The 8,010-nt window shown below is 42.2% G+C and overlaps 1 long non-coding RNA gene across 1 annotated transcript; it reads left to right on the forward strand.

Annotated features, from left to right (window-relative positions):
• Positions 1–696: 696 nt before the first annotated feature.
• Positions 697–4,926, forward strand: LOC123456071. Its single transcript, XR_006634300.1, has 3 exons — positions 697–830; positions 1,556–1,653; positions 4,694–4,926. It is a non-coding gene; the product is annotated as an uncharacterized LOC123456071 (long non-coding RNA).
• The last annotated feature ends 3,084 nt before the right edge of the window (positions 4,927–8,010 follow it).

Raw genomic sequence — 8,010 nt, forward strand, 5'->3', positions numbered from 1 at the left:
GAAAAGCTGTGCTGCTGGGGTGTTGGATCACTCACGAATCTAAGCAGGTGGCAGCTGAGAAGGGCATGGGAGGTGGGGTGTGGGAAATGTATCTCTGTAATGATAATGACAGTAGCTATGGCCATTAGGCATCGGGCAAGTCCTGTGTCGTGCTGCGGAATGCTGCAGCTCTCTATAGTCTACGAATACCTACTGTGCTCCCGATGTGCTAGACACCGCGGCTGCAACGATGAGTAAAGCGGGTATGATTCCACAGCACTCAGGGTGGGTGCGGTGGCTTCTCAGGCTCCTGGGTGACTCAGAAATAAATTAAGCATGTAAATGGTTCATTGCATTGCTCAGGAGAATGTGCAAATTCCATGAGAAGGCGAAACAGCGCATCTGAAAGGCTTGCTCGTCCCAAGTGTTTGGTTAAACTTTTCCCATTTCACTGAGAGGAAACTAAGGCTCGGAATGGTCAGGACTTTGAGCAAGATTGCCCAGGGATGAATGGCAGGGCTGAGGTTTATAGATTTGTCTGATCCCATCAGCTCTGATCTAGGGACATCCACATCCAAAGGCTGGGGAGAGGCCAAGAGATACTCTTACATTTTGGTGTGATTTGTAGTTGCCTGGTTCCTGATACTTTACATTTCCTGTCCTATCTGGGGAGGAGTAAGCCACCTCTCTACATTCTCTCTATCATGTGTTTCTCCCAGGTTGGCCCTCTTACACCAACAGTGTCCTGGCGGAAGCATGAGATTTCCCCCCTGCTTCCTGGTGATTGCAAAGGAAGTTGGGACCACAACATCCAAGCAGTTCTCCAAGTGCTCCCCAGAGTCTGTGATAAGGTGTGGCATCAGTGAAAGCAGTGCTTATGTTTGAAGGGATCTGCCAGAGTTGTTTACCTGTGCTGTGGACAGACAGGAAATGTGGTTGTGCATGCATGTAAAAATGCACATGGTGGCTACCCATACTGGGGGGATATGTCCATGTTTGTGAGCAGCGACATGTTTGTGTGTGGGCAAGTGACATGAAGGCAGGAGATGTGGGAGGCTACCCAAAGATCCTGGGGGGAGCAGACTCCACAGTCCTCACCCAGGGCCTCAGGCTGTCCTTTGGATATGTGTCCTTAAAAATGGGTCTGTGAGTTAGAAAAGTGGTAGATAAGAGACCACCCTGAGGTGAGCTGTTGTGTGTGATTCTGGGGAGCCCTGAGGTACTCTTTTACCTAGTAAAAGTGTATAGAGGACAAGTTAAAGCCCAGAGCATGGATCCCAGACCATCTGCTGCCTGTGCAATCTGCCCTGACCTACTGCTCTTTAGTCTCAGAGACTCATGGAACAATGACTTATTGAATGGCGGGATGTTTAGTTTTCATTGTCAACTTGACTGGATTTAGAATCACCTAGGAGATACACTCTAGGAGTGTCTGTGAGGATGTTTCCCCAGAAGTTTAATGGAAATGAAAAGCTCTACCTCAATGTGGGCAACACCACTCTATGGGAGAGGGGTCCTGGCTGGAATAAAAAGGAGAATCGAGCACTAGCATTCATCTTTCTGCTTCCTGACTCAGAATGCAATGGGACCAGCTGCCTCACGCTCCTGCCACCACAATGAGAGCTGCTTTCACCACCACACCTTCTTCACCATGATGGGTCATATCCTCAAATTGTGAGTCAAAGCAAGTACACTCTTCAGTTGGCTTTTGTCAGGTACTTTGTCACAGCAATGATAAAAATCACTAATCCAGATACTTACCTGTATTACTTCATCTTGATGGATGCCTGTGAAAAGTAGATCATTATGCCCACTTTGGAGATGAGGAGACAAAGGCTCAAAAAAGTTAATTAACTTACTCAAGGACATACAAGACAGTCAGGGGCAAGTTAGGGATCTGGCCTTAGATTTGTCGGACCTAGAAAGTTACAAGTTTTGTAAACTTTGTTCTACTGGCTCCCTCAATGTTCCTTGCTTTATTGACAGAACATCAAGAGGTAGAAAATTGTTCAGGGGCTGCAAAATGATGTTTTTTCTTCCTACCTTACTTGCCTCTGTTCTTTCTTAGTTTATCACAGGCAGTTCACACCTCCTGTTCTAAAAAAGGAGAGCTGGAATGCCATGGTCTAGAGCCTGGAGCTGATGTTCCTCACAGAGACTGACACACACACACACACACACACACACACACATTCTAGGATAAATTTTTCCCATTTACTAATTTAGTGATCCTCTCAATTTGATAGAACAAAATTCCTTATTTTTTAAAAAAATGTTTTCAGAGAGAAAGAGGGAGAGAGAGAGAGAGAGAATGGGTGTGCCAGGCCTTTTCAGCATCTGTGAATGAACTCCAGATGCATGCATCCCCTTATGTGCATATGTGACATTACATGCTTGTGTCACTGTGTGTCTGGCTATGTGAGACCTGAAGATTCTAACATGTGTTCTTAGGCTTCACAGGCAAGCACATTAACCACTAAGCCATCTCTCCAGGCCCATAGACCATAATTCTTGCAAATAATGGGACTTGATGGTCTGAACCCTTTGCTCTACTAGCTCAGAAACATCTGTTAACACATGGACTCTTTTTTGGTTTTTCGAGGTAGGGTCTCTCTCTGGTCCAGGCTGACCTGTTATTAACTCTGTAGTCTCAGGGTAGCCTTGAATTCATGGTGATCCTCCTACCTCTGCCTCCTGAGTGCTGGGATTAAATGCGTGCGCCACCACGCCCGGCAACATGTGGACTCTTTAAATAAACCCATCCATCTTGCCAGGAGTACCCAGTGTTTAGCTCAATATTCTCTACACTTATTTAAAAAAAAAAAAGACAAAAGAACTGGGCGTGGTGGCACATACCTTTAATCCCAGCACTTGGGAAGCAGAGGTAGGAGGGTCACTATGAGTTCGAGGTCACCCTAAGACTACATAGTGAATTCCAGGTCAGCCTGGGCTAGAGTGACACCCTACCTCAAAAAAAAAAAAAAAAAAAAAGACAAAAGAGGACTGACTGTGTCAACTTTCCATTGCCATTACAAAGTACCTGAGATAAACAACTTAAAAATAAATGCTTATTTTGGCTCACAGTTTTGGAGGTTTCAGTCTCAGGTGCTTACGTCTGTGGCTTTGGACATCATGGCAGTGAGTGCATGGTGGAGCAAAGCTCTTTACATCTTGGTGTCTGGGAAAGGGAAGGACAAGATGGGATCACAATATCCCTTCCAGTGACCTAACTCTGTTCCACCAGGCTCCACTTTGTAAAGTTTCTAGCACCTTCCAATAGTTCCATCAGGTAGGAACATATGTTGAATTCAAGAGTTTGAAGGAGTATTTAAGATACTCCTTAAATCATAAGCATTTAATTTATTTATTTAAGAGGGAGAAGGAGAAACAGAGGGGAATATGCAGATAGAGAATGGGCATGCCAGGCCCTCTAGCCACTGTAAAGAATGAACTCTAGACACCTATGCCACCTTGTTCATCTGGCTTATGTGAGTACTGGGGAACTTAACCTGGGTCCTTAGGTTTCACAGGCAAGCACCTTACCTGCTAAGCCATCTCTCCAGCCCTATAAGCATTTTTTAAAAACCAGCTTTTAAAAAAATGAATAAACTTGGAGCTAGACAGATTTCTCAGTGGTTAAAGCACTTGCTTGCCTGCAAAGCCTAAGGACCAGCGTTCAGTTCCCCAGTACCCACATAAAGCCAGATGCACAAGGTGTGCATGTGTCTGGAGTTTGATAGCAGTGGCTTGAAGCCTTGGTGGGCCCATTGTTCCTATCTCTACCTGCCTCTTTCTCTCTCTGTCTCTCAAATAAACATATAAATAAAATTAAAATAATTAATAAACTTCTAAGGAAGTTTTAGGTTAACAACAAATATAAGTGAAAATACAGAATATCTTTTCCTCTTCAGTTTGCCACACCACCATTAATAATATCCTACACAGTGTGGTATATTTGTTATGACTGGTAGTTATACACTGACATAATTTTCACCCCAAGATCCATAGTTTCTTTTAAAGTTCATTCCCTGTTTTATAGTCTATGGATTTTGACAAATGTCACATGTCTATCTTAGCATGTAGATCAGTTTTAGGATTCTAAACATCTGTTGCATATTGCCCATTCTTCTTGACCTCATGTTAACTACTTTGCAACCACTGCTCTTTTCACTGTCTCCATAGCTTTGTCTTTTTCATTTGGCCTCTTTCACTTCACGTATCTCTTTCATCAATGATCGCAATGAACACTTCTCCGTTGTACAGATATACTACGGTGTGTTTGTCCATTTACCCTTGTAGGGTATCTTCCTATGAGTTCTTCATAGGGGCTGGGGAAATGACTCAGCAGTTAAAGGCACTTGCCTGCAGTCTGTCAAGTCTGTTCAGTTCCCCAGATATTCATGTAAAGCTGGATGCAAAAGGTGGTGCAAGCATCTGGTGCTCATTTGCAGCAGTGGCAAGAAACCCTGGCATGCTCTCTTCCCACACTAATTAAAAAATGTCTTTGTTTGTTTTAGATAATAGTACTTTTGGATATGTGCTCTGCAAAGCTTTTCTCCCTATGTGGCTTGTTTTCTCATTCACTTAATCTAGTTTATTATTTATTTATTTATTTTGGTGAAAGATGTGAATGTCAGCTTCAGTCTCTTCTCTCAGTCTCTCTCAAGTCTTTCTTTCTTTTCCTTCCCCTCTCTTTTCTCTTTCCTCCTTCTAGTCTCATGGATTTTGTTTTATCATTTTGTGGTGCCTTGGGCTGAAGTCTTGGACTGAATAAAAAGAAGAAAGAATGGAAGTTCCAGCATTCATCTCTCTGCTTCCTGACTGTGAGAACAATGTGACCAACTGCCTCACACTCCTGCTGCCATGCCTCCTCCCCACAATGGGCTGGCTGACAGAAGGAGAGAGTGTGTCAGCGTCTTCTGCCACCGCAAACAAACTCAAGATGCATGCGCTACTCTGTGCATCTAGCTTTACGTGTGCACTGGAGAATCATACTTAGGCCATCAGGCTTTGTAAGCAAGTACCTTTAACTGCTGAGACATCTCTCCAGCCCTAGAGATGAGTTTCTGACACATCTAATCTTCCTGGTCTCTGAAGAACTTTAATAATTTTTTTTTTTTGTAAGATAGGCCTTTCATTATAAGGTCCCTCAAATTTTGTTTGTCTGAGGAAATCCATTTGTCTTTGGCTTTTGAAAGATAATTTCTCTGAATATGGTATTTTAATTTGGTAGGAATATCTCACCTTTTATAATTTAAGCATTTTGCTTCCTTCTTGTCTTAGCCTATTTGATGTTGCCATTATAAAATATCTGAGGGTATTTTAAAAAGGAAAGAAGTTCATTTGGCTCAAGATTCAAGTAGCTGTTGTCCAAACAAGCATGGTGCTGTTGTCTGAGGCTCCTATATGGCAGAGCAGCAGTAAGGGAACTGGATAAGTATAGAAGGGGTGTGCCTGTGAGTGAGGAAGCAAGATAGTGGATGGGGGCCAGGATCTCTTTTATAACACCCCATAAAAGTAATCTATGGCAAGGTTAGCATTAATTCCTTCAGGAAGGCAGTCATGACAAAATCCCTGCTACTTAAGACCGACCTCTTCAAAGTCTTACCAACTTTCAATTCCTTTACATTGAGGAATTAAGCCTTAAAATGAACTTGGATGGGGGAAAAAGTGAAACCATAGCAACTGTCTTCTTGCATGCAGTGTCTGCAAAGGGTGTAGATACTTGCTCTAGCTCCTCCTTCGAGCATGCGCTGTCTTCTTCCTGTGTTGTCTTTCAACATTTCCTTTTGTCTTTGGTTTTCCCATCATTTGAATATGGGTGCAGGCTCTTGTTCTGTTTTGGGATGGATACTGTGTGGTGTTCTCTGAACTCCCCATGTCTGGGGTTTGGTAATTGAGAAGTTCTTAGTCACTGTTTCCTTTGTTCCTTTCTTTGCTCTAGTTCTGCCATTCCCATGTTTGTTTCACCTTTTGTAAGTATAGTATAGTTTCTAATATTCTGCTCTATTATTAAATTCCTTTTTCTCATTTATTTCAATTTTGAAAATCCCAACTTAAGTACTGTAATTTAAATTTTGACTGTGATCAGTTTATTGCTATTCCTATCAAAGGTATTCTTCATTTTGGTTATGGTATTTTTAAATTTTCTAGTATTTATTTTAGATTTTTCTATTAGAGTTTCCACTTATAGTGCTCATCTGTTCTTGAACACTGTCTACTTTTTCCATTACAGTTGTCTACTTATTGGGATTTAAAGTCAGTTAGATGACACAGTTTGAGGCATGTCTCTAAAGGCATTTCCAGAGAGGCTTAACTGAGGTGGGAAGGCCCCCCTGAATGTGGGCAGCACCACTCCATGATCCCATGACTGGGGACTGAATCAAAAGGAGAAGGGGAGCAGAGAACCAGCATTCATCTCTCTGCCTCTTCACTGCCAATGCGACGATGTTACCAGCTGCCTCACACTTGCTCCCTTGGCTTCCTGCCGTGACGGAGCAGAGCACACTTTCAAACTGTGAGCAAACAAACCCTTTATTCATTCATTACTTTGTCAGCCACTTTTTCATAGCAATGATAAAATTAACTAATACATTTATCATTATTCAGACACCTTATCATAACAGTCTGATGTTCTTTTTGTCTCTTCAAGCTGTGTTTTATTGTCTCCGTATGACTTATAATTTTTTGTCAAAACTTGGATATGATATGTTGGGAAAGAAAACAAACTAAGGTAAATAGGTTTTAGTGAGGTGTGGGGTAAGGGAAGCATCCTATAGTCATATAACTGGTCTCAGTTTGTCCATGCCACTGGGCTACAAGCTGAAAATGGGTTTCCTTATCACATACCTTTAAACACTCTCATTCATTAGGTGAGATAGAGACCTGGAGGGCCTGGCATTGGAGTAGCTCCCTTTCTTCAAGTCCATCAGGCTTTGGTAGGATCCTAGTTAATTAAGTTCAAGTAAAGCAATTTATTTTGAGGACAGGTCTTACTGAAAATAGGGTCTTCTAGGAGTGTTCAAGCATAAATCTTTCCCACAAGTACAGCAAGACTGTTCTGTCAGGTGCATTATGGGCACCCAGTGGGGATTTTGGAGGTAAAAAGATCACAAAACAAGTGTGCTAGCTCATCATAACTGCATACTTCTAGAGTTTATAGTTATAAATTTGTCCACACTAAGCCTCAGCAATTTACGTTTTCCTACCCCAAACTAGTTCCCATGGAAATTTTCACTCTGGAAAATTGTACTTGTCTACATTTCCAATATGGGGGCAGAGGCTTGCCTTGACAGATCTTAAGAAAACTAATTGATGTTCCGTTTGCTTAACTTTTTTATTTTATTTTTTATTTCTATTTATTTATTTATTTGAGAGAAAGGCAGAAAGAGAAAGAGACAGAGACTGAGAATGGTTATGCCAGTGCCTCCAGCTGCTGCAAATGAACTTGAGATGCATGCACTACATTATGCATCTGGCTTACTTGGGTCCTGGGGAACTGATTTGGCTTTGCAGGCAAGCGCTTTAACTACTAAGCCATTTCTCCAGCCCAATTTAATTTTCTTCTTGTGTGAACAAGGGTGACAAATTTCTTATATGCTGGACTGGAAAACAGAAGCTCCAGTATTCCATTTTCAAGAAAATTGTCTTATGGACATTTCCCAAAGTCCTTTGCATTTGGAAGAGGATCAGAAGCTAGGTTAGGTAAACAAAATAGAGTATTCCTCAGTGATTTTTCTAAAGATGGGAAGTTAGCTCTCTGGGACAAAGGTGGATATCTTTGGGGGAAAGCAAGGGGGAAAAGGCCCCTGGGAACCGTTTCCTTGAGTCCTCTCTGAAGTCCATTGCCAGTTCACGAGATGGAGGACAGCAGTGTCTGCTCCACTGCCAGGATGTATGAAGCTCTGGGCCTGTGTCAGAACCAAATGCATGTATTAAGGTGGAAAGCCTACGAAAGACAAGCTGGGCTCCAAGCTTATCTTTATCTTTATATTCACTAGTGATTCTGGGCCTCAGTTTCCCCACTTGTAA

This window comes from Jaculus jaculus, chromosome 19 (assembly GCF_020740685.1).
Source record: "Jaculus jaculus isolate mJacJac1 chromosome 19, mJacJac1.mat.Y.cur, whole genome shotgun sequence".
Classification (NCBI taxonomy): Eukaryota; Metazoa; Chordata; class Mammalia; order Rodentia; family Dipodidae; genus Jaculus; species Jaculus jaculus.